General features: G+C 42.3%; 1 protein-coding gene across 1 annotated transcript in view; it reads right to left on the bottom strand.

Annotated features, from left to right (window-relative positions):
• Nucleotides 1–24,217, bottom strand: part of fhit (fragile histidine triad diadenosine triphosphatase) — a 186,466-nt gene that overhangs the window by 154,471 nt on the left and 7,778 nt on the right. Inside the window, exons 2-3 of the mRNA XM_080890954.1 lie at nucleotides 15,009–15,075; nucleotides 1,012–1,081 (exon numbers count right to left, since the gene is read on the bottom strand). The gene's annotated coding sequence lies outside the window, so the exon portion shown is untranslated. The remainder of the gene's footprint in view (nucleotides 1–1,011; nucleotides 1,082–15,008; nucleotides 15,076–24,217) is intronic.

Raw genomic sequence — 24,217 nt, forward strand, 5'->3', positions numbered from 1 at the left:
TTAAAAAAAAAAATCTCTGGCCTTGTCAAGGTTAGAGTGATTTTAAATAAAAACATTTTGTATTCTTCCACACCCAACATCTTGACTAACGGCAAAACAATAACCGTATTTTCCACACCAAAAGGTGCACTTAAAATCCTTTAATAAGTGTGCCTTATAATCCGCGCGGCTTATGTATGAATTCTGGTTGGGCTTACTGACCTCAAACCGATTTGATGTGGTATACAGTGCTCAAAAATCTGTCAAAACATGTTTTAGTATGACTTCGATAAGCTAGGAAGCTTATCGGAGCCGCACCTCTTGATCGATTGTTGGAGCATTACAGCTACCGTAGTCAGGAGCCTGACGGAGTAATCTGGGTCCAAAACTCTGTCCGCTTCAGGTCCCAAAGTCAAATGATCACTGCGGCATCACTGAGAGTTAAGAACTCTCTAAATGTTTTCATCTTTAATGAAAGGATCAGCGTTGCTGCTTTACCAGGTGTAACAATTAAGTTTAACATCCAGGCATCCATGAAAACAGAATGTATTAAATCGTGGCTCAAGAGATGGCAGGTCATCTTGTAATCGGAAGGTTGCCGGTTCGAGCCCCGGCTCGGACAGTCTCGGTCGTTGTGTCCTTGGGCAAGACACTTCACCCGTTGCCTACTGGTGGTGGTCAGAGGGCCCGGTGGCGCCAGTGTCCGGCAGCCTCGCCTCTGTCAGTGCGCCCCAGGGTGGCTGTGGCTACAATGTAGCTGCCATCACCAGTGTGTGAATGTGTGTGTGAATGGATGGATGACTGGATATGTAAAGTGCTTTGGGGTCCTTAGGGACTAGTAAAGCACTATACAAATACAGGCCATTTACCATTTAAATAAAATTGATTTCAATGCAATTTAATATAGATGGACAACTAGTGATGGCTAACCAAACAGACATAGTAGTGTTGGACAAGCAGAGGAAGACAGCCATAGTGGCAGATGTAGCTATATGTAGTGATAGCAACATCAGGAAGAAGGAACATGAGTACCTTGTGTTTCTTCTTTCAAGAGCTGAGAGAGGAGACGAGAAGATGTGGAGGATGAAGGCAACAGTGGACCCTGTGGTAAATCAGAATCAGAATCAGAAAAGGTTTTATTGCCAAATGTTGAGCAGGTTTACAACATTAGGAAATTGCTGCGGTGCTTCAGTGCAAACATACTGTCATAAATTGCGCTTAAATAGACATGAAAAAATAAAAGTAAGAATAAGAATTAAAAGTGCTACGTAGAAAGATATATACATGAGTATGTTTGTAGCATGTAATGTAATGTAGCAATCCCCATGTTTGCCACATGGCTCATTCAAACAGAATCTTATCCTTTCTCTCTACTATCTTGAAAATATCTGAGTTTTTTCCCTCAGAATACAACACACGCACACGTACTTTGAAAGGCCCAAGTATATCAGTCAGAAAACACTGACATTATATGTCCGCAACGAGGACATATAATGTCACTAGAAAGGAACAAATATTGCTATACTTTAAAATCTACTGTACTGGATTTTATTGATTGATTCTAACATGTTATGTAAATTGCAACAGCAATAGTTTGAATCGTTCAATTCAAAATAATGCAAAAGAAAGGGAATTTGCCTCTTTCTCACTACTTATTGACCAAAATTACCTCTGGATACGATAGACTTACACTACTTACACTACCAGTCAAAGGTTTTTAAACACCCCAATTTGTCAAGTTTTTTTTTATTGAAAATTATGCAGTTTACTGTCTAATTGCACTCTGAAGTGAAAGCATAGTGAAAATAAGCAAGTGGAGTTAAAAAAGAAATCATTGAATCAGTTTATAGACCAAAATGTATTCTAAACTTTTGACTCATCGATGTAGGCACCTTTGGCAGATATAACAGCTGAACACACACGTGGCATTCTTTCTACAATAGAAATCAAATATTCTCCCATATCTGTTGCAGATGTTCCCATAAATGTGGACCTTGTAGGCCGCTTTGCTCTTCTGTCCAGTTCATCCCAAACCAGCTCGATGGGGTTTAAGTCTGGAGACACTGCTGAACACGCCGTGTTTTCAAGCTCACCATCTTGTTCTTTTTTCCTGAGGTAGTTCTGGCATAGATTGGACTTATGTTTTGGGTCATTATCTTGCTGTAGGATGAACCCCTGACCAACTAAGCATGATGTTCCAGAATGCTGTGGTTTTGGTTCAGGGTGCCTCTCACTATGTACAAGTCACCAACCCTGGATCCAGCAAACAGGCCCGGACCATCACACTTCCTCCTCCACGCTTGACAGTTAATGCCACACATTGTGGAACCATCCTTTCACCTACTCAACAGAGATCCTGCATGATGAACCAAAGATTTCAAATCTTGCTTATATCAGTCCATAATACCTTCTTCCAGTCTTCAGTAGTCCAATGGCGGTGTTTCATGGCTTAGCGAGGGCTATCTTGCTGTAGCTCATCCTCTCAAACCTGCAGCTTGACCTACATTTTTAAGTGTTATGATGGTCTTTCTCTCTTCTTTTGTTAATCGCTTTTTTCTCCCCATTTTTGTAGCAATACACTACTTTCTGCACACAATACTGTTTCAACTCTTGCTCACGAGGGTGTGGTACCACAGTGTGTTCCAACACTGCTTTTATGCAGACAGCGGGGGCTGTAAGTAATCCAGTAAAGTTGGAACACCTATAGTAATTAGTAGCACCAGCTTTTAAGGCTTGATCAACCTCCATTAGTGCAGAACAGCTTTAAATTATTAACCTATGTTGTGTTCCCTGAAAGCTCTATTTCTTTTAAATAATTTGGAAATTTACATGATTTTTTAGTTTGGGTAACGTTACCTTTTTTCTTTTTTTTTAACCTCTGACAGTTCTTCACTTCCCTTTGTACCATTTCAAGCTATTCATTGGACTTAAACGACTTGAATTGCAATAAATAACTGGTAAAATTGGGATGTTCTAAAATGTTTAACCGGTTCTGTATATGATCCACAAGGCATCAAATCTAGCTGGGATTAAGGACACAGAAAGCTGCAGTTTTTAAAAATTCAAATGGCAAGTCTAGGAAGTCTTAGTCCTGTGCAAAAAAGACATTTTATGAGTGCAAATTCAGAAGGCACATGTAGCTGCTCAGGATGTAGAGCTGTTACATTTCATGTACATCTGGAGATAATCCTCTATTTTTGGCCAGTTAATAGAAGAACAAGACAGACACTGTTTATACGTTGCAGATTCTCAGCTGGAAACAGATGGGTGTGGTTCTTAGATCACAAAAGATCCCCAGGTAACAGTAGTCTGTTATCAGACATGTTCAGTTTGAGCCGTTTAAAGATGGATCCTGATGTGGAACTAAACACAAAATAAACCTGCTGCAAGCTGTCGTAGCCGAAGCAGATGACTGGCTATCCATGTCTGTCCTGCTTGTTACTATTGCATGACTCTGTGTGTGTGTGTGTGTGTGTGTGTGTGTGTGTGTGTGTGTGTGTGTGTGTGTGTGTGTGTGCGCTGGGGGGATTATGAGCAGATGGCATGGGAACACACACACATGCAACCTGCCATCCATCTGGACAGTTCTGCAGGTGAAGTGAAAAGTGTTTGCTGAAAAAACGTGTGTGACATCACAGTGGTAAACAGCACAGGCAGACATAAAAGAAAACAGCAGCAGGACTTAAGGCCTGGTCAGGGAGGCTGCATTTCTCTGTTGATTAGCCAACATACCAGACAGACAGCCAGATAGGAAAGGGGGAGGAAAACACTGTGAAGGACATTTGGATAGAAAAGTGTTTTGCATGGTTTTTCACATCCAAGGCCTTGTTAGATAAACAACAACTGTGAAACACAGCCCACAGTTGATTAACACACTCTTTATAATTATTATATGTCCATAACAGATGATTCTGTAACTGACACTATAACACATGTGTACTGCATTAGTGCCGACCTGTTTTTAATGATGACGCTGCAGCTGAATTACAAACCATCAATTCTGCCTAACTGAGCATTTTTTTGTTGTGTTGAATCTAAAACCGTTAGTCCATCTGTAGCTAACATGCAAAAATCAGCCAAGCACATGATAGAATTTAACTGAAATCAAACCTCCGCTAAGGTCCAGGGCAGAAGTCAGCAACCACAGACGTAATTTACAGTTAGGGTTAACCGTAACTAATTCATATGCTATGTGTAGTAATTAATCCTCTCCCAATTACATCTGGCATCTGCCCATATCCCCCTTGTCACATGGGTTTTTTCTCTTTGTGTCTCACTGTTTGGTAGGAGGAGCTAAAATGGCTCTTTTGATGTTGAAGGTTGTTACAGCCTGATCTAGGACACGAGCAGTAAGGAAATGGAGCACAAGTACAATGTGCAGTAAAAGAATACAATGGCAAAAACTTCCCCAACAAAGAGAGATACACCAATATGACTACATCATATATCATATCATCAGTATGTACAGTTAGAGCCATCATTTATTGGACAATTCTGGTCCAATTTTCTGTAACTTTAACTGCAACTTTGTATCTCTGTACAGAATCTCAGTAAAGTTTTGAAATCAAACAATCAATATGTGATTGAAGCACAGACTCCAACTTTAATTCAAGAAATTTTACAAAACTGCACCAACTCTTTAGAAATAAAAGCCATTTGTACAGATAGCCCTGCAGAAATGAATGAGAGAATTGACTGACGAGCAGTTTCATGTCCAGCTAACTGTAATTCGCAACAAATGAAGCAGATGTAATATTGAAGCTGACTCCAAGTGTTCAATTTTTATTTTTTTAAACTTTCACTACAGTTTTGAATATGAAGAGATAAGCACTGGGAGCAGGAGCCTATTCCAGCTACCACAGGGTCAGTAGCAGTTGAAGTGAGGGAGGTTTAATTAAAACACTAAATAAAGTAGACCTATCAGAGAGATAATCATTAGGAGTAGCCAAATCAACAATCTGGTACATTCTTAAAATGAATGAATTCAATGGCCAGTTCAGCAACACCAAAATGCCTGGAAGACCAGAACATACAGTGCAAATGTATAGCTCCAAAAGTTGATTCTGTTCATCTGGATGTAGCGTCTTCAGTGGGAGAAACGTTTCACCACTCATCCAAGTGTTTTCTTCAGTCTCAGCTGACTTCAAATTCACCAGGGAGGATATGAAAAGTGGCAGGTTAGCCTTCTCAGACTGTGAGATTTCCATCAGTAATGGGGGACATCTAAAAGCTGACGTGTACCGTAAACATACACAAACAGAGTAACATGGTGTACGCTGTTAAGTGCAGGAGGATTGGCATGATTTATACATGGGGGAAACCAAACAACCTCTGGCTAAGAGGATGGCACAACACAGAAGAGCCACCTCGTCAGGCCAGGACTCTGCAGTCTATTCACACCTACAGGCCAGTGGACACTCTTTCAAGGATGAGGATGTAACATCCTGGACAGGGAGGAACGCTGGTTTGAGGGCGGAGTCAAGGAGGCCATTTACGTGAAAAGGGAAAGACCATCTCTGAATCGAGGAAAGGGCCTAAGGGTACATCTGTCACCATCTTACAATGCTGTGATTGCAGCCATTCCCCAACTCTCTGTGAATGGGACTCATGGCCTTTGATCAGTGGTTATTGATCAATGGCCATGAGAATTTGCATAATCATGATGAAGGAACTGACCTCACAGCCCATTGTTCCTTCAGTGGGCTGGTTTCAGTCATTGTGCAGATGTCCTGTTTGTAAGATTGAAACCTGCAGTCAGAGTGATGAAACGTTTCTCCCACAAAACGCTACGTCCAGATGAACAGAATCAACTTTTGGAGATTTACTTACCTGGATGATTGAGAATGCATCAAGATGCATATGTATAGCTTTTGGCTATCACTAGCTGACTCTACAGAGTCCTACCTTAGTACACACCTGCAACAGCAACCACTCCCTGAAATTATGCTAATTTATATCTGAATTATATCTATTAGAATCTTTATTTATACCTTTTAGATATAGATTTCCCCTGGGCAGCACAATTGAGCAGTGATTAGCCTGTGCTAATTACTAAGCTAAACCCTGATCTGTGTGGGTTCTCTCCAGGTCCCAGTGTCCAAAGACACACAGTTAGATTAACTGATGATTCTAAATCAGGAGTCGTCAACCCTGGGCACAGCTGGCACGCGAAGGGTTAACTGATGGCACCACCATAGCTGGACTGGCCATCGGGTATTTGCCCAGTGGGCCGATGGTGATTTTTTGTTTTATTTTATTTTATTTTATTTTTTATTTTTGTAACAGTATAAACAATGAAAGGTGGTGGATTGGCCAGATGCTGGTCGATGCGTGAAAATAACTCTAATTTTTTGTCCCAGTCCAGCCCTGGGCACGACACGCAGTGAATTAATCTGAGAAGGTGTTTTTTGCAGACGGACCCAATCTGAAGCAAGCCCTCATTGAGGAGCAGCGATTCCACAGTTCCAGTTAACTGGATGGTGAGCCAATCCAAAATTGAATAGGATTTGCCGAGGTTTTATGAAGCCAAAGTTTCGTTCCCATTGAAGCTTCAGATACCTGCAGGACTACGAACTTTCTTCCTCCATCGGAGTGTGGTAGGACAAACATTAAACAAACTGAACGGGCCCCAACGATCCATCAGTTGCCAGACATTATTCACTCATACATTTGACTCAGAGAAAGCTGTATGCGCGCACTTTTATTTAGTTTGTTATTTTGGGGGAAATATTTTGTATTTTATTTTATTGCTTTCATTACATTTGTTGCAGCTGCTGTGTGTCAAATATAACAAATTTGTGAACAGTCTATTGTGGTGTGGTCTCTCCTTATTGGTGTTTATACTTTGGGCTCCTGCCGATCCTAGATCTTCTGATACTGGCTAGTGAGAGTTCGGTCATTAATAATAATTCGTAAGTTGGGTTACAAGTGCACTTCGCAAATTAGCTCGCATAGACACATTAGTTGTGCCGCTTCCTAATGATGGTATCTCAGCTAACAACCCCAACTACCAGATTCAACTTGTAATTGGCTAAAATCACTTAGCCTACCGGTCAGAGGGACGTTGCTAGCTGGCAGTCTTTTCAAGCGATGTTGAAATTTCCACATTCCGACACTTCAAATGCTTCAGGAGCTGTCGGCTCAGCGCAGCATCAGCACCACGGATACATCCGTAGACTCGAGACAGAATTCACAATGTGTTTTTGGGACTTTCAGGTGTTTGGACCAATGTTTTCTTTTCTGATCAAACCAGAAAGGTTTGTCAGCTGGATTTGTCTCGCATTAACTGGCTGGACACAGAGGACATCGAAATGCAGCTGATGAACTGAAAAGCTCGACTCTGTGGGGTCAAAGTTTGCAGAACTACGAACGCAGCTGGAATCCACAGCTGTGCGTGTTCATGGAGCTGCATGTTCACCTGCTGGACATCACTACCTGACAGGTTTAACTGGCTTCAGAACATTGCAGAGGCCTTATTGACAGTGTTTGGCTCCACACGTCTGTGTGAGCAGGTTTTCTCACACATGAGTCCTCAGGTAGCCTCTGAATGCTGGACACTCGGAGACCTGTGTCTCTGAGTGGGAGACCACAGATCACATTAACATGTGTGTCTCTGTATTAACAAACATGCCATATTGGCCCAGTTTATTTTTCTTATCATTGTTGTGAGGAGACCATAAATAGCATTTGTATTTTCTGTTGTACAGTTCATTTGCTGTTATGGATAAAAAGTCTTTTTTTGTTTCAAAATAGCTGATAAGTATTCGCTGATAGCTGCCAACATCTGCGAACAAATATAATCCTATAAAGTTGTTCTATATAGTGTTTAACTGTTAATATAGAGCGCTATTAAATTTATTGCTAATGCAATCATATGACACATTGACCTCTGAGGAAATTTTAGATGGGACTTGTCATCAGAAAGGTTGCCGACCCCTGTTCTAAATTATCTACAGTTGTGAACGGCTGTTTGTCTCTGTGTGTTGGTCCTACAACAGACTGGCGACCTGTCCAGGGTGCACCCCACACCTTGCCCTATGGTAGCTGGGATTTATAAAAACCAGAGGTGCTCACTGGACAGACTTGAATGATAGAATCAATATATAATAGACCCAATATAAATCGATGAAAAGTTTTTGTTTTTTATGATCCCATTTTCATGGCTGCTATTCTAGACCTGTTGTGATGTTAGATCAGTCAAAACTAGACTGAACAGACTGCTACAGTTCTGGTATCTCGCTCATTATCCCAGCCTTCATTTTTATGTCAGCTATACACAAAATGTCATAACTGGAGGAGTTTAAGTAGCTCTGGAGCTAAAAAATATTCTCCATCCTTATTTATATGTTATGTTAAAACGTCACCTGTTGTACTGCTCTGACAGAATTCTGACTTTGGTGGAGTTGTTCTATAACTAAACTGATGGGAATGGAAATCTCAAAATCTAGAAGAGAAACCTAGTGTGTCTAAACAAAACACTCTGGGTTTGTACTGAATATGGGGCCAAGCACCTATTTAACTGTGCTGAATTGTCCATATTTAACTGCTAAAGAGCGATAACTCCATTTATCATGACATCAGCATCCTATCAGGCACTGAGAAGAGCTGCCTGTGCTTCTGATAGACTAGCAAAGGTCACATATTACTACAGCCCACAGTCACTGGCAAACTCATCAGAATACCATTGGTCACTGGATGCATTCACCAGTTTGCTAATCCAGACTGAATAAATCTATTTGTCAGATGTCAGTTATACACTTATTTCTAGAGATCAGAAGCTGCCGTCATATGCTGCCAGACTCGTTTAACTGTTGCACAACAAATTTCAGGATATTAAAAATAGTTTGGAATCAGATTCTCCTGCTAACCTAAGAGAATTAACAAGTTTCAGGACTTGATTATGACTGTCACTGAATAAGTTGCGGCCGCAACTACAGAAAACAAAAGGATGAAACAAACAATATTATATTTACAATCACGCTTAAGGTACAATAAGCTACTTATCACTAGTCCAGAAACATTATTATTGAGTTATAATCCATATTGAAGGACTTCATGATGGCTCAGCTTAAGATCCCCACAGTCAGCGTCAACCAAATAACCTTTATCACATCCACCGTCTCGGTGCTGTTAAAAAAGACGCCAACAAACCAAGATAAGTAACTGCTCAATTTAACCATTAAAAGCACAAAGAACTAGTGAAAAAAACAAGAAAAAGAACTGAAAGGAACTCACAATTATAAATGATCAATTCCCACTAGAAATTCAGGAAATATGCAAACGCCTCTTATATTGCTTTGCCACTCCTTACACAATAGCACCACTGCACATTAAAACTACACTTTTAATCATCACTCACACATGTCCAGACATGCACAGTCAACCATATATTTAATCAAAAACCACATATCCATATTCATCATATCTCTACAAACGTGGATCAAATGTTTCTGTTGGAAAATCTGTGGAGTTGGAAGTCGGGCAAAAATCATTCAAGTCTGGTAATCCACTGTAATTCTAAAGCAATACGTGGAAGAGTATGGCCTTTGTGATAGTTGGAGGTTAAACCGTCACCAGATGATTGAGAATACACTTACGTCTGATCAAACATAGAACAAACATGGGAATTAAACAACAACACTAAGACAAAGTTTCTTATACAGCAGCTGAGACATGACAACATTGAATACAATAATAATTCTGGTAAATATCTGACAAACATACTTGATCAAAAAAAACAACAACAACCCAACAACAAGCACAGTTATCGAGGACTCAGCAAGTCTTCCCATAGTTCTACGAATAAAAATTTGGTTTTTTTAGGGGGGTGGGGGGAATTTTTATATAAACACCTCTGACCATGAACCAAATATGGAAGATATTCACAAATTCAGCAATACTAGAGTTCAATCATTTCTATTTGCAGCACTTGAAAAATTTGGGTTTGGAGAATCCTTTATTGGTTGGATAAAAGCATTTTACACATCCCCAAAGGCAGTCACCACTGACAGGTCAATGTCAGCTTCACTCTCCTGAATGCTATCAGGCAAAGATGTCCTGTGGCTCCATCTCTATTTGCATTACTCATTGAACCACTAGTTTACGTTATGAGATACAATAACAATACTAAGGGGATTTCAAACGTTAACACAGAACACAAAATTCTCTTTTATGCAGATGATGTGCTATTACTCCTTCAGGATCCTCATTCTTCCCTGTCCCAAATATTTACGTTTATAGATATCTTTTCAGAAGGGATAATCTCTTCACCCGAGTTTGCATGTCCATCACTTGAACTCTCATCTGGATTCTTTTCTAGTCAGCAGCTAAATGTGTCAGGATCCTGGGTCTCCTGACCCAGCGTTTTTAATTCTGTGTGATTTTTGTGTTTTGGTCGAGTACTTGTGTGATTTATTCTATGGTTTCTAGTTTTGATCCCTTGCCCCTCATGTTTCTCTGTGCCCCCTCTGTTCTGTGTAAAGTCCGTGTTTCTTGGTCTGTGTCTTTGCATGTTTTGAGTTTCTTGTGTTTTCTGTCACTCTGTATTGTGAATTATGTTCTCATGGTTGGTCTTTTGTTACTCCCTCGAGTCCAGTTTCTTGTGTTCCCTGCTCAGTATTTCTTGGTTCTTAGAGTCCTCTGGCTTATGGTTTATGTTTCTGTGTTTCTTAGTTGCTGTCTCCACCGTGTCAAGTTCGCATCTCTGTGTTATACTTCCTGTTTTACTTTGAAGGTCCGTGTCTAATGTGAATGTGTCCTGCTTTGCTTCCTTGCCTCGTCAGTTCTGATTTCTCCCAGCTGTGCCCTCCTTCTGTGTCTCATTCCCCGCGTTACTTCCCGGTGTATTTAAACCCTGTGTTTCTCTGAGTTGGTGTCGTCCCTCATGCTGTGTGGATCTCCCTGTGAGTTTAGTTTGTTATTTCCCAGTTTAGTTTGCTTTGTATGCTCGTTTCCCCGTGCCAGCAAACAAAGCTGTGGTTTTGAGTTCATCCCTTGTGTCTGAGTCCTGCCTGCCACGCAGCGCTGCCTGACAAAATGTGACATTTCACACACTGAGAAACATCCTATAGCTGTCAGTGATCATGCTCCTGTGTCTTTAATAAGGTTATTTCACCAAGTAAAAACTGGAGATTTAAAACATCATTGCTTAAAGATTAATTCTTTTTTTTTAAACTGTAGGATTTATATGTAGACTACAATGATCTGCCTGGAACATCAGCAATTGTTTTCTGAGAAAAAGTTAAAGCTGTGAGAGGTAAAATTTCATTTTCATCACATTAAAAAATCTAAGGAGCTGGAGAAGAAAGGCAGCTGGACCGCGTTGAGTCAACCATATATTTAATCAGGACCAGGAGGCATACAGTGCTGCCAGGGCCAACCTGAGAAGAGGCATCAAGACTGCCAAGCAGCAGCACAGGAGGCGTATTGAGGCCAGGTTTGAGAACAACACAAACCCAAGGCAGGTCTGGGAGGGCGTCAGGGCTATCACGGACTACAAAAGAAGAACACCATCACCCTCAGCCGACAGTTCTACTCTGGCTGAGGATCTAAATCTCTTTTATGCCCGTTTTGACAGGGAGAACACCGACCCTGTCCTGTCCCCTCTCCCCTCAACCGACCCTGCTCCGGTCCTGAGCACTCATGAGCTGAGGCGTGTGTTCCGGAGCATTAACACCAGGAAGGCGGCCGGGCCGGATGGAGTGCTGGGCCGGGTGCTAAAAGACTGTGCTGCGGACCTGGCGGACGTCTTCACCTCTATATATAACACCTCGCTGTCCTGTTCACTGGTACCATCCTGTTTCAAAGCAGCAACCATCGTTCCCATCCCAAAACAGTCAAATGTCACATGTCTGAACGATTTCAGACCTGTGGCACTCACCCCCATTCCCGCCAAATGCCTGGAGAGACTGGTCATTAAACACATCAGAGCTGCTTTTCCACCATCCCTGGACTCGCACCAGTTTGCATACAGGGAGAACCGGTCAACCGAGGATGCGATCGCCACAGTGCTGCACACATTACTGAAGCACTTGGAACACAGGAACACCTATGCACGGCTCCTCTTTGTAGACTACAGCTCGGCTTTTAATACCATCCGGCCATACAAACTCCGTCCCAAACTCCACCAACTGGGACTTAACTCCTCTCTGTGCAACTGGATTGTGGACTTCCTCACTAACCGTAGACAGAGTGTCAGAGTGGGTAAGAACACCTCTTCCACCCTTGTGGTCAACACCGGTGCCCCTCAGGGGTGTGTTCTGAGCCCTCTGCTATACACTCTCTTCACCCATGACTGTATCTCCTCCTGCGCATCCAATCTCATTGTTAAGTTTGCAGATGACACTACAGTGCTCGGACTTATATCCAACAATGATGAGACAAACTATAGGACAGAGGTGCAACAACTAGAGTCATGGTGCCACGACAATAACTTGGTCTTAAACACCAAAAAGACCAAGGAGATCATTGTAGATTTCCGGAAGAAGGGTCATAACAACCATCTGCCTCTCTTCATTGGCAGTGAGGCGGTGGAGAGGGTGAGCAGTTTTAAATTCTTGGGGGTAACTGTGACCGAGGACCTGTCCTGGGGCAACCATATCACCTCAGTTGTACGGAAGGCCCAACAGCGCCTCTACTACCTGAGGAGACTGCGGAGCGCACACATTCCCAGATCTCTGATGTTGAACTTCTACAACTGTGCCATCAGCAGCGTTCTGACGTATGGATTTCTAGTGTGGTTCCCCAGCTGCACCAAGGCCGATCAGCAAGCACTCCAGCGGGTGGTGAAAGAAGCTGGCAGAATTATTGGAACAAGTCTGCCAGAGATCAGTAATATCTTCCCCACTCGCTGTCTGAGGAGGGTGCACAGTATCCTGTGGGACCAACATCACCCTGCGCGCCACCTTTTCCATCTGCTGCCCTCAGGGAGAAGGTACAGGTCTATACAGGCCAGAACATCCAGACTGGCCAACAGCCTGTATCCACAGGCTGTGAGGCTCCTGAACTCTCTGCCCCCCTCTCACGGACAATAACCATATCCAACTTCTTAATAGCAATGAACTGGTCTGCATTGGTGCATCATATCTTTATTCTCTTCCCCCTCCTGCCCCCCCCCCCTCTTTCTTAAATAGATAACTATCATATCTGATATCATATCTCACAGTACAATAATATTGAATGGGTTGCATTGTTGTATTTTGTCATGTTTCTCAGGTCTTTGTCTGAATTTCTACGAACATTATTGCTAAGGATTGTCTTATTGCATTGGAGTCACACTGGGTTAAATATGTACACTTGGGTTTTAAGGGGTATTTATTATTTTCTTCTTTTTTTTGGGTTGTATGGAAGCCCCAAACGCAATTTCATTGTTCTTGACAATGACAATAAATAAATAAATACTAAATACTAATCAAAAAACACATGATGAATATGGATAGCTCTACAAATGTGGATCAGATGTTTCTGCCGCCTATGAAATTTCTGAGTTGGAAAATCAAATGTTTCATCTTTCATCTGAGAAGCTTCCTCAGTTCTAAGACAAATTGGTGGAGTTTCTCCTATGACATACAGCTGAGCCCGGTCCTGCGTGTTGACCCACTATTGACCATGTACCTAATCACATGAGCCAAGTTGTGAAAATGGGTGTGGGTCATTATCAGAAGAGGTTTTGGGTTCAGGAGATCTTAAAGCATGTGGTTATCCCAGTTGGGCTTTCATCAAATCATCAAAGGTGTACAGTAAAGGAGGTCAGACACAAAGTAGGGAGAAAAAAGTTCAGGGATGGGTGGCTGCCCAATGTGGAGGAGTTTAAGCATCTCAGGGTTGTGTTCACAAGTGAGAAGGGAGCAGGAGATTAACAGATGGACTGAGACTACAGCTGCAGTGACACTGAAGCTGTAGCACTGTCCACTGTAGTGAAGAGAGAGCCCAGTGTAAAAGCATATTTTCCAGTCGATCTACATCCCTGTTCTCATGAGTTTTGAGTGACTGAAAGACTGAGAATATATAATCAGCAGAAATCTGCTTTCTCTGAAGGGTGGTTGGCCTCTCCCTTAGAGATAGAGTGAAGAGTGCAGTCATTCAAGTGGGGCTCGAATAGTGTAGAGTGCCAAACCTCTACATTAACAGAACTCAGACAAGTTGGTTCCGGCATTTTACAAGCATGCTTTTTCGGTGAGGTGCTTGTGATAGATTGTATGTCTTGGCTGGCCTGGAAATGCCCGTGTTTCTTTGGATAACCTGGATGAGGCAACTAGAGAGAAGGAGGTCTGGGCGTTTTTGCTTAGACCATGAAGGAAATGAAGGGGTTGTGGTAATAATAACAATAATAATAACAAGAAGAAAAATAAGATTATTATTATTACTCAGTACTCCACCAAAACACTAGAGTGTAATGCTTGCATACTGCACCGATTAGATGCTGTTTATAGACGTAATGATAGTGATCCTTCTTATTATCTGGCTGATTGTCTATGAGTTCTGAGCCTCCCTCCCTTCCTGTCGGGCTTGGTCTCCCTCCTCTTCAGAATGAAAGTCACTGAGTGAATTACTGAGGCTTCAGCCTGAAGCACTGTCAGTTCACAAACTCTGAATGAGCCATTTGCTTTAACACGGCTCCTCACAGGAGTGTGTTTGCAGCACAACTGATTTGCATTTATTTATTACTGATGATGAATACTCCACCTTGAAGGATTCCACTGGTGAGTTTGCATGTATTAATAACTAATTGTGTACACTTCAAATTGATGCCAACTGTTTTCAAAACAACTGTCAAAGATTGTTTTTCTCCCTAGAGCACAGAGAACAGACAGTACTCACATTTAACAATATGTTTGTTTTAGAAAATGTATTCCAAAATTATACTTTTAGATGTTTTCTTGTCTTTGCAAAGTTATGTTCATGTGTACTGAAATGTGCATGCTACGAAGACTGTGTTTTGTATCAAGTAGACACAGTTTGCAGCTATTTGCTTAAGTTTTTGTTTTCCACAGAATTGCAAAACAGCAGTGAGCTAGCGCTGTGATCTTTACCTTGAAGGATGGCTTCTCAGTGGTTCAGTAGACTGCTTGCGTTTGTGGCTGAGGCAGAATGTACATGCTGGGAAGGAGAAAGCAGAGTGGATGTTATTTTGATGTGAATGTAAGGACCAAAGAACCAACAAGGGGAGAGGTGGAGCACTCATATTCAGTTTTCTGCTCCTCCACATTAACCCTCTTGGTGGAAATCAGATGGCAGCTCCACTGACCTTGTACAGTGTGCATAGACACACTGATGGCTTACAACTGAGGAATTATTACAGCCAGCAGCCTCTCTTTCTAACTTTCTATTACTGTTATTTTTAAACAGTACTGATGGGCACAGAAATAGAAGAAGCCTGATTATGTAAATAAATTTGAAGTCATTCTCATTAACTACCTAAACTGTGGTACCCACATCTAACAAAGTTACACAATACTTACAAACACTTGCCAAAATGGCAACACTGACATTTTATTTTTGGAACCATCTAAAATCCTTTGTCACGTTAGAACTCAGTAAGTCAGCACTCTTCCCCCTCCCCTCCCTAAGTTTTATTAGATGACAGCAGCAATAAACCCTCTGCTGCCACAATCATGGGATGATATCAAAAATAGAGGATGATAACAACTTGCACGCATGATTTCCTGTCTGATGTCTTCTTGTGGCAGCAGAGCTAAGTCAGCATGTCAGAGAAGGAGCTCCACTGTGATGGAGAACACTTTGTTCATTCCAACACATCTTTAAAAGTGTCCAGTTTGCAGCCAATCACAGAGCTACCTTTATTCAGTCACCAGCTCTAATGCTGCTCTTCAAGCAGACCACAGCAAAGTTCATCACAGTTGCCAAAACCGAGTTACAGAAAATCGTCCTGTTGCTGCATTGACTGAAGGGTCTCAGCTTCCATAAGAAAAAGAGCCAGTGCATCTGCATTAGAGGCATCTTCATAAAATAGCTCCAGTACCAGTGCCACAACTGACATACTGGTGAAAAGCTGGTAATATATATTGAGTGTTTAGATCTACTGTAGTGATACACAAGTCAAGTACTCTAGACCACTCCACCTGTGCTCCACTGTGAGTATGAAGTCTTTATGGTTAATGCCAGTGCCCTTAAGTCTATCATCGTCACTCTAAACAAACAATTGCATTATTTGCTGCTCAGAGATGGTAAAAACAGTCCTTGAGTTATTTTCAGCCCTGAGTCTTGATTCTACACAAAAACAGGCAGTTTTTTTGTTTGGTTTTCTTTTTTGTGTACAACAGTATTTTCACACTTCTTACTCATCTTTGAAAAAGAACCCGTTATGGAATGACTAAATGCAAGGTGTTTAATACTTTAACAGTTCAGATGGTAGAATTACTGTGGGCAGTAATATTCGCCTGATTTTTTTTTGCCGTCCAGAGAGACAGACAGAAAGGCCAGGGTCCAGCCTACTTGTAAAGCAGGTTAACTCATATATTGCTAGGGTCTCCAAGGCAAACTGGTCCTGGTTGAAGGACCAGAGAAGCGATTTAGATGCCTACGATGAGTAATAGAGCAAGGGAACGGTTTACCCTGCCTGGGATAGGGTTAGCAGCTCTGTCGGGCCCCTACTGGGGGGCCTTTGGGTCTCGGGTCTGTGGACTCAGAGCTCGGTCTGCTCTGGCACAGACAGCTGCCACAGGCTTCTACACTGTGGCTGCTGGGTGACGCTTAAGTTGATTGTTGCTGTGTTGTTTTTGTTTTGCTTGTGTTTCACTGGCTCTCTTCACCTTTCCTTCTGTTAACTTTCTTCCCAACTTCTCTTTTCTTATTCTTTCTCTTTCCCATCCCCCGGTCCTGTACATTCTGACTGTAATAACTTAAAATCAAAAATATAAAAAATAAATAATAAAGATTGAATAAACTATGAAAATCAAGTAGACCAGTATAGTAAAAGCCGTAATGGGCAACAAACTAATCATGTGATTCAGGTGTGTTGACCCAGGGTGATATCTAAAACTTGCAGGACACCGGCGCTCGAGGCCTGGAGTTGCCCTCCCCTGGTCTACAGGAATCAAGACTGGGACCAGTAAGATGCAGGAGGAAAAATGGAGTATCCACTGAGTGGGCCACAAGAGCCTAGGTTGTTGGAAACAATGCCTAGATGGCTACTGCTGAGACTTGCCTACCACCAACTACGTTTGATGGACAGGTAGGTGGAGACAGATAACACCAAGAGATATTCTGATAAGTCTCTAGAAAAATAACAAAGGCAAACCTAAAAAAGAAGTTTCATACATGAAGCAGAGGCAAGGAAAACAAACTATATGACGTATTGTTGTGGCATGAATAAAAGATGCATAATTGACACAGGCCTCTTACATTATCCATCCTTGTTTGCAAATCTCCATGTGAAGTTATGACGTTAAGCAGGTCAATCAATCTGAGGGACACGGTGTCACTTATCTAATGACGAAAGATCAAATGCAGCCATTCTCAAATTAAATTTGAACCGCTGGCTCCACTAGCCTTTGGTACCAATGTAAAACTGCCACTGGTGTAAATTAACTTTGTCTGTCGTTGAGCATCAAGTACAATGGCAAACTGCAAACCTGAAATTTTTTTCATTTACATGCTAAGTTTTGTTTCTTATGGCCAGATGGTTCCTATTAGGGGTGGAGGATTCATGCAAGCTTCCTTAATAGCAATGAAGAGAACAGCTAATTAAATACAATTTTACAATAAATGATTCTAAAGATTAAGAAAATTAAAGTTGAGAGAATTTTAGTGCCAGCTCAGGTGTCCAGGTGTCAGCAATTCAAATTTGAATTCAAATGTTTCAGTGCGGCAGTTAGCCACATTGTGCAGTTATCATAACATATATAGGAAGCCTTATGATGACTCTTTATTGTGCCCTAGCAAACGTTAATGTCATGCAGTGCCTATGCCCCTATCCTCACTGCATCTGATCAGAGGAGCCCAAAGGATGAGCCCTGGCTTCTTCCTTGGTGATTTCAAAACTAGGATGCCATCACTTGCATTATCGAAGACAATAGTCCATAGGCTACTTGAGCTGTGTACTTATCACAGCGTGTGCATCATGAATAGCTGTGGAAACAGCAGCGCAGTGTTATGGCAGCACCCCATTACCAGAACACGGTGTTAAGTGTTCAACACATCAGACCATGACAAGACAGACCATGCAAGACAGACAGCACGACGCAGAGTTGAGTATCATTCACAGCATGAACAATGGGATAAAGAAGACACTAGGGCCTGATGTAAAAGGTTTCACCCCCCTCAGATCACAGGATCCGAGAAACAAATGGCCCAATAGCTGGAGCTGCGTGCAGTTATATTCTGCACCATATATTCTTCATTCACCTCTGATGTCAGCAGCACACCAAACCTGAGATTCTGGCGTTTTGGGCAAAATAAATTTATATTTAAAAATCGATTCAGGATTTTTAAAGACTCGATACCACATTATCCAAATTAGAATAGATTTTAATCGATAATCAAAAACCACCCCTACATCTGATGCTTTAATGACTTGCTGAAGTAGATCTGCATTATGTGAATCTCTTGTACTAATACTAACAGTAACAGTAACATAATAATAACAGCAAAGAAGCTTAAGTTTATATACGGTGGGAAAATATCATAATAGAAACCTGTGAAGGTTCTCAGTTATCCAGGTCATCGTAGTCAAAGGAGCTTGCAAAGAAAAGCGTCTGGACTTCTTTAAGTTGCTTGAAGACGTTTCACCTCTCATCCGAGAAGCTTCTTCAGTTCTAAGGTCAAATGGTGGAGAGTCCCAGATATAAACCTAGTGGGAGTTTCCCCCCACAGAGGGACAAAAGGACCCCCTGATGATCCTCTAATCGCCTGAGCCAAGGTGTGAAACTGGGTGTGGGTCCCAATCAGCCAGAGTTTCGGGTGAGTTCATTGTGAAACCTGGCCCCACCTTATCATGCGAATTCCTGAGGTCAGATTGCTGGGTCTGAAATGCAACACGCTCAGACAAAAACTGGTTCACCCGAAAGACAAAACTCCAAAACACAGACTTAACAATGTGGTGTTTGCTGTACAGTGCAGCAAGGAATGCTCAGACCTCTACATTGGAGAGACCAAACAGCCACTTCACAAGCGCATGGCACAACACAGAAGAGCCACCTCCACAGGACAAGACTCAGCAGTCCATCTGCATCTAAAGGTCAAAGGTCACTCTTTCGAGGATGCCAATGTTCACATGTTGGACAGAGAGGACAGATGGTTTGAAAGAGGAGTGAAAGGAGCATCTATGTCAACTGTGAGCGACCATCTTTGAACAGAGGCGGGGTTTACGACACCAACTCTCTGCCATCTATAATCCAGTTTTGAGATCCCTTCCCAGACGCCTTAACGCCCACTCACATCCTGGGCCATCTCATCTCAGGAATTCGCATGATAAGGTGGGGCCAGGTTTCACAATGAACACACCCGAAACTCTGGCTGATTGGGACCCACACCCAGTTTCACACCTTGGCTCAGGTGATTAGAGGATCATCAGGGGGTCCTTTTGTCCCTCTGTGGGGGGAAACTCCCACTAGGTTTATACAGTGGGGCAAAAAAGTATTTAGTCAGCCACCGATTGTGCAAGTTCCCCCACTTAAAATGATGACAGAGGTCAGTAATTTGCACCAGAGGTACACTTCAACTGTGAGAGACAGAATGTGGAAAAAAAATCCATGAATTCACATGGTAGGATTTGTAAAGAATTTATTCGTAAATTAGGGTGGCAAATAAGTATTTGGTCACCTCAAACAAGGAAAATCTCTGGCTCTCACAGACCTGTAACGTCTTCTGTAAGAAGCTTTTCTGTCCCCCACTCGTTACCTGTATGAATGGAACCTGTTTGAACTCATCATCTGTATAAAAGACACCTGTCCACAGCCTCAAACAGTCAGACTCCAAACTCCGCCATGGCCAAGACCAAAGAGCTTTCGAAGGACACCAGGAAAAGTATTGTAGACCTGCACCAGACTGGGAAGAGTGAATCTACAATAGGCAAGCAGCTTGGTGTGAAAAAAATCAACTGTGGGAGCAATCATCAGAAAATGGAAGACATACAAGACCACTGATAATCTCCCTCGATCTGGGGCTCCACGCAAGATCTCATCCCGTGGGGTCAAAATGATCATGAGAACGGTGAGCAAAGATCCCAGAATCACACGGGGGGACCTGGTGAATGACCTGCAGAGAGCTGGGACCAAAGTAACAAAGGTCACCATCAGTAACACACTACAACGGCAGGGAATCAAATCCCGCAGTGCCAGACGTGTTCCGCTGCTGAAGCCAGTGCATGTCCAGGCCCGTCTGAAGTTTGCCAGAGAGCACATGGATGATACAGCAGAGGATTGGGAGAATGGCATGTGGTCAGATGAAACCAAAGTAGAACTTTTTGGTATAAACTCAACTCGTCGTGTTTGGAGGAAGAAGAATACTGAGTTGCATCCCAAGAACACCATACCTACTGTGAAGCATGGGGGTGGAAACAGCATGCTATGGGGCTGTTTTTCTGCCAAGGGGACAGGACGACTGATCCGTGTTAAGGACAGAATGAATGGGGCCATGTATCGTGAGATTTTGAGCCAAAACCTCCTTCCATCAGTGAGAACTTTGAAGATGAAACGAGGCTGGGTCTTCCAACATGACAATGATCCAAAACACACCGCCCAGGCAACAAAGGAGTGGCTCCGTAAGAAGCATTTGAAAGTCCTGGAATGGCCTAGCCAGTCTCCAGACCTCAACCCCATAGAAAATCTGTGGCGGGAGTTGAAAGTCCGTGTTGCTCGGCGACAGCCCCAAAACATCACTGCTCTCGAGAAGATCTGCATGGAGGAATGGGCCAAAATACCAGCTACTGTGTGTGCAAACCTGGTAAAGACCTATAGTAAACGTTTGACCTCTGTTATTGCCAACAAAGGTTATGTTACAAAGTATTGAGTTGTATTTTTGTTATTGACCAAATACTTATTTTCCACCCTGATTTACCAATAAATTCTTTACAAATCCTACCATGTGGATTCATGGATTTTTTTTTCACATTCTGTCTCTCACAGTTGAAGTGTACCTCTGGTGCAAATTACTGACCTCTGTCATCATTTTAGGTGGGGGAACTTGCACAATCGGTGGCTGACTAAATACTTTTTTGCCCCACTGTATCTGGGACTCTCCACCATTTGACCTTAGAACTGAAGAAGCTTCTCGGATGAGAGGTGAAACGTCTTCAAGTAACTTAAAGAAGTCCAGACGCTTTTCTTTGCAAGCTCCTTTGATCATAATAGAAACCTGAAAACATTTGCTGGCTCAAAGACCAGCCTCGTACTGTAAAGCAGCAGCTCTGTGAATGACTTTGGCCATTCACAGAGCTGCATGGACATATTAATGGATTTGAATTAATATGTCCTGTCATAGTTCTGGGTCAGTTTGACCCAGTATTTTGAGTTCTCATGTTTTGGTTTGATTTTGTATTGTATTCTGATTCGTGTCCTTTCTTGATTATTATTAGAACTCTATGTTTCAGTTTATTCTGGTTAAGGCTTTAGTTCTTAGGTTTTGTTTTGGTGCCCTCGTTTTTCCTGCCGGTGTAGTTCAGAGTCTAGTCTGCGTTTGTGTTGTTATTTCCTGTTTTATTGTGAAGGTCCATGTCTTATGTCAGTGTGTCTAGCTTCGCTCCCCCTGTCTCATTAGCCCTAATCTCTCCCAGCTGAGTCTCCCTTCTGTTTTCCATTCTCTGATTGCGCCCCAGTGTATTTAAGTCCTGTCTTTCTCTGTGTCAGTGTCGTGTCGTACCATCAGATTGTGCCTGTGAGTTTCTGTTCTCAGGGTTCCTTGTTCAGGTCATGTTTTGTTCATCGCTGGCAATAAAGCTGCGGTTTTTAGTTGCAATCCGTCTACGAGTCCTGCATTTGGATCCTCACCTCTGCCTACCCGCACAGAGTCCTGACAGAACGACGCGACTAGCATGGGTCCAGCAGACTCGCGCGTCGCCTCAGATTGGGAGTATCTCGCACAGCTGTGGGATTACTACAGGAGGATAACCCAGGCTGCGGACCCCTACAAGAGGCAACTGGAGGTAGTGTTTGTTGATCACTTTTTGTTAGTGATGGCCAAATGAAGCTTTCTGAAGCTTGTATTGAAAACGGTTCATTACTCGAAGCTTTTCAACACAGTCCTCTCTGGTGACATCCAAACCATTAAGAGCAGCTTGAATCCACAAAATAAAACCAACTGCTTCATTATGATTGCTCACTCTACAGAGTGGGATTCTGTCTGATATTGGGCCGCCGTTGTGTTGCTTTGAACGTGTATTTTTTTGGTGGTTTAAAAAAAAAAGTGTTTTATTTGTTTAATAAATTTTGACCAGTAAACATGTTCAAACATGCACCATGGTGTGGTCTTTCTTTGCTTGTGACTTCTTGATGTTGGTAAATACTGTGATGGCATGCCACACATGGTAAGCTCCACACCTCACCACCTGTTGATTCACTTTAGTTTAATTTACAGTCACTACTTTAAAATATTCTATTTATTGTTCAATATCGTTTCTTTATTAAATGTTAGTGATGGGACGTTCTGTATCGAGGCTTCGGAGCGTGTGTCGAGTAATGGAGGGGGCGTTTCCGCGAAGCGCGTATCGAGGCTTGCTTCATTTATGGGAGGAGCTGAAAATGATGACGTCCGAAGCCTCGCTGCCCGGCTGTACCACGTGACTGGTTCATGAAGCGGTTCGAACTTTGCCGCGAGATATGACAGCGATATAAACCCCTCAGACTTCATTCAAAAATGTGGGTGTTTGATGGAGAGTTGCGGTTAGTGAGAGTTTGGAGACAGTTTGGAGGTTTATGAGAGTGAGGAGAGAAAGTCAGGAGAGAACGGAGCCAGCTAAGAAGAGGAGGATGTCCTCCCCTGTGTGGGAACATTTTGATCTTATTCCTCCCAACAAGGTATGTAAATTTCTACAGAAGATGTATTTTCATGATACTGATGGTGCAATACAATTTATGTTGAGCTGTCTTGACTTTTGTACAAGGTGAAGTGTTTTCTATGTGCCAGGGAGCTGGGATATAACAACAACACCTCATCCATGCTTAGGCACTACAGAGCTTTGCATGAGAATAAGGGGGACACCGATTGTGGAGCAAGACCAGGTGAGCCATCAAATGCCATGATAATATAGCATGCAGTAATGTTACTAAATGATATAACAATATTATACAACTGTAATAAGTTACGTGTGTGATATTTATATCTGTGCTTTGTTTTTGTTGTCTTTCCTCAGGAGAACAATCTCCAATAGATGAAGACCTGGTCAGCATGGTGATTGAGGACTCCCAGCCATTTAGCATTGTGGAGGACAAAGGATTCAAAAGATTTGTTAAATCATTAAATCCTAGCTATGTTCTCCCCACTAAAAAGGTCATAAAAGCAGTGAAAATGTAGTTTTTACAGAATAAAATGTGAACAGGCAGGACTGAGGCTCAAAGCCTCAGTGTGTAGCTGTCCATACCTCAACGTTACAAAAGCACAACCACTGTCCACACCCCAACCACACCTCACCTCACAGTAAATGATCATTTCCATTTCAAGCATTTCCAAATAATCATTTCCCATACTGCCACTATAAATATACACAGTATACTGCCATCACTACAATATACATGTTTTACACACTCCTTTTGTTGTTGACATTTACAGGCTGTGTGCAAAATGCCACACTCTTCAAATTCATGCCAGCTATTATTTTTACGTCCAGTAGGTGTCCTACTAGAGCAAATGAAGCTTCATGAAGCTTCGCGTTGGGGTGAACCAATTGGATGAAAAGCTTCAGTGCTTCATGGGGCTTCATCTGCCCATCACTATTAAATGTATTCATTTTTCCATCACACCTTCCAATGTTTATATGGCGTGCACACATATTAACCTTGCAAGGTCAAAGTTCTGTTTTATGTTATATTAATACATCTATCTTTGTTTGAGTTACCTGGGGGTTGGTGTCTCCTCCTGTCTGGCAAAAGGTGTGGCAAAGGGCTGGGAGACCTGAAGTACTACTGACAGCCTAATTGGATTGCACCACATGCTTCATTGCCTGGGGGGTGTTTCATGTTTGTTTAAATGTTTTGTATTAGTTGGTTATATGGCAGCCATCTTGTTTTCCCCCGTGTGTGTCATTTGGTTTAGCTAAACCAGTATTTAAGTCCCCCTGTGTGTCATT

The sequence above is a fragment of the Rhamphochromis sp. 'chilingali' genome, assembly GCF_963969265.1.
Source record: "Rhamphochromis sp. 'chilingali' genome assembly, chromosome: 9".
In the NCBI taxonomy this organism is placed as follows: domain Eukaryota; kingdom Metazoa; phylum Chordata; class Actinopteri; order Cichliformes; family Cichlidae; genus Rhamphochromis; species Rhamphochromis sp. 'chilingali'.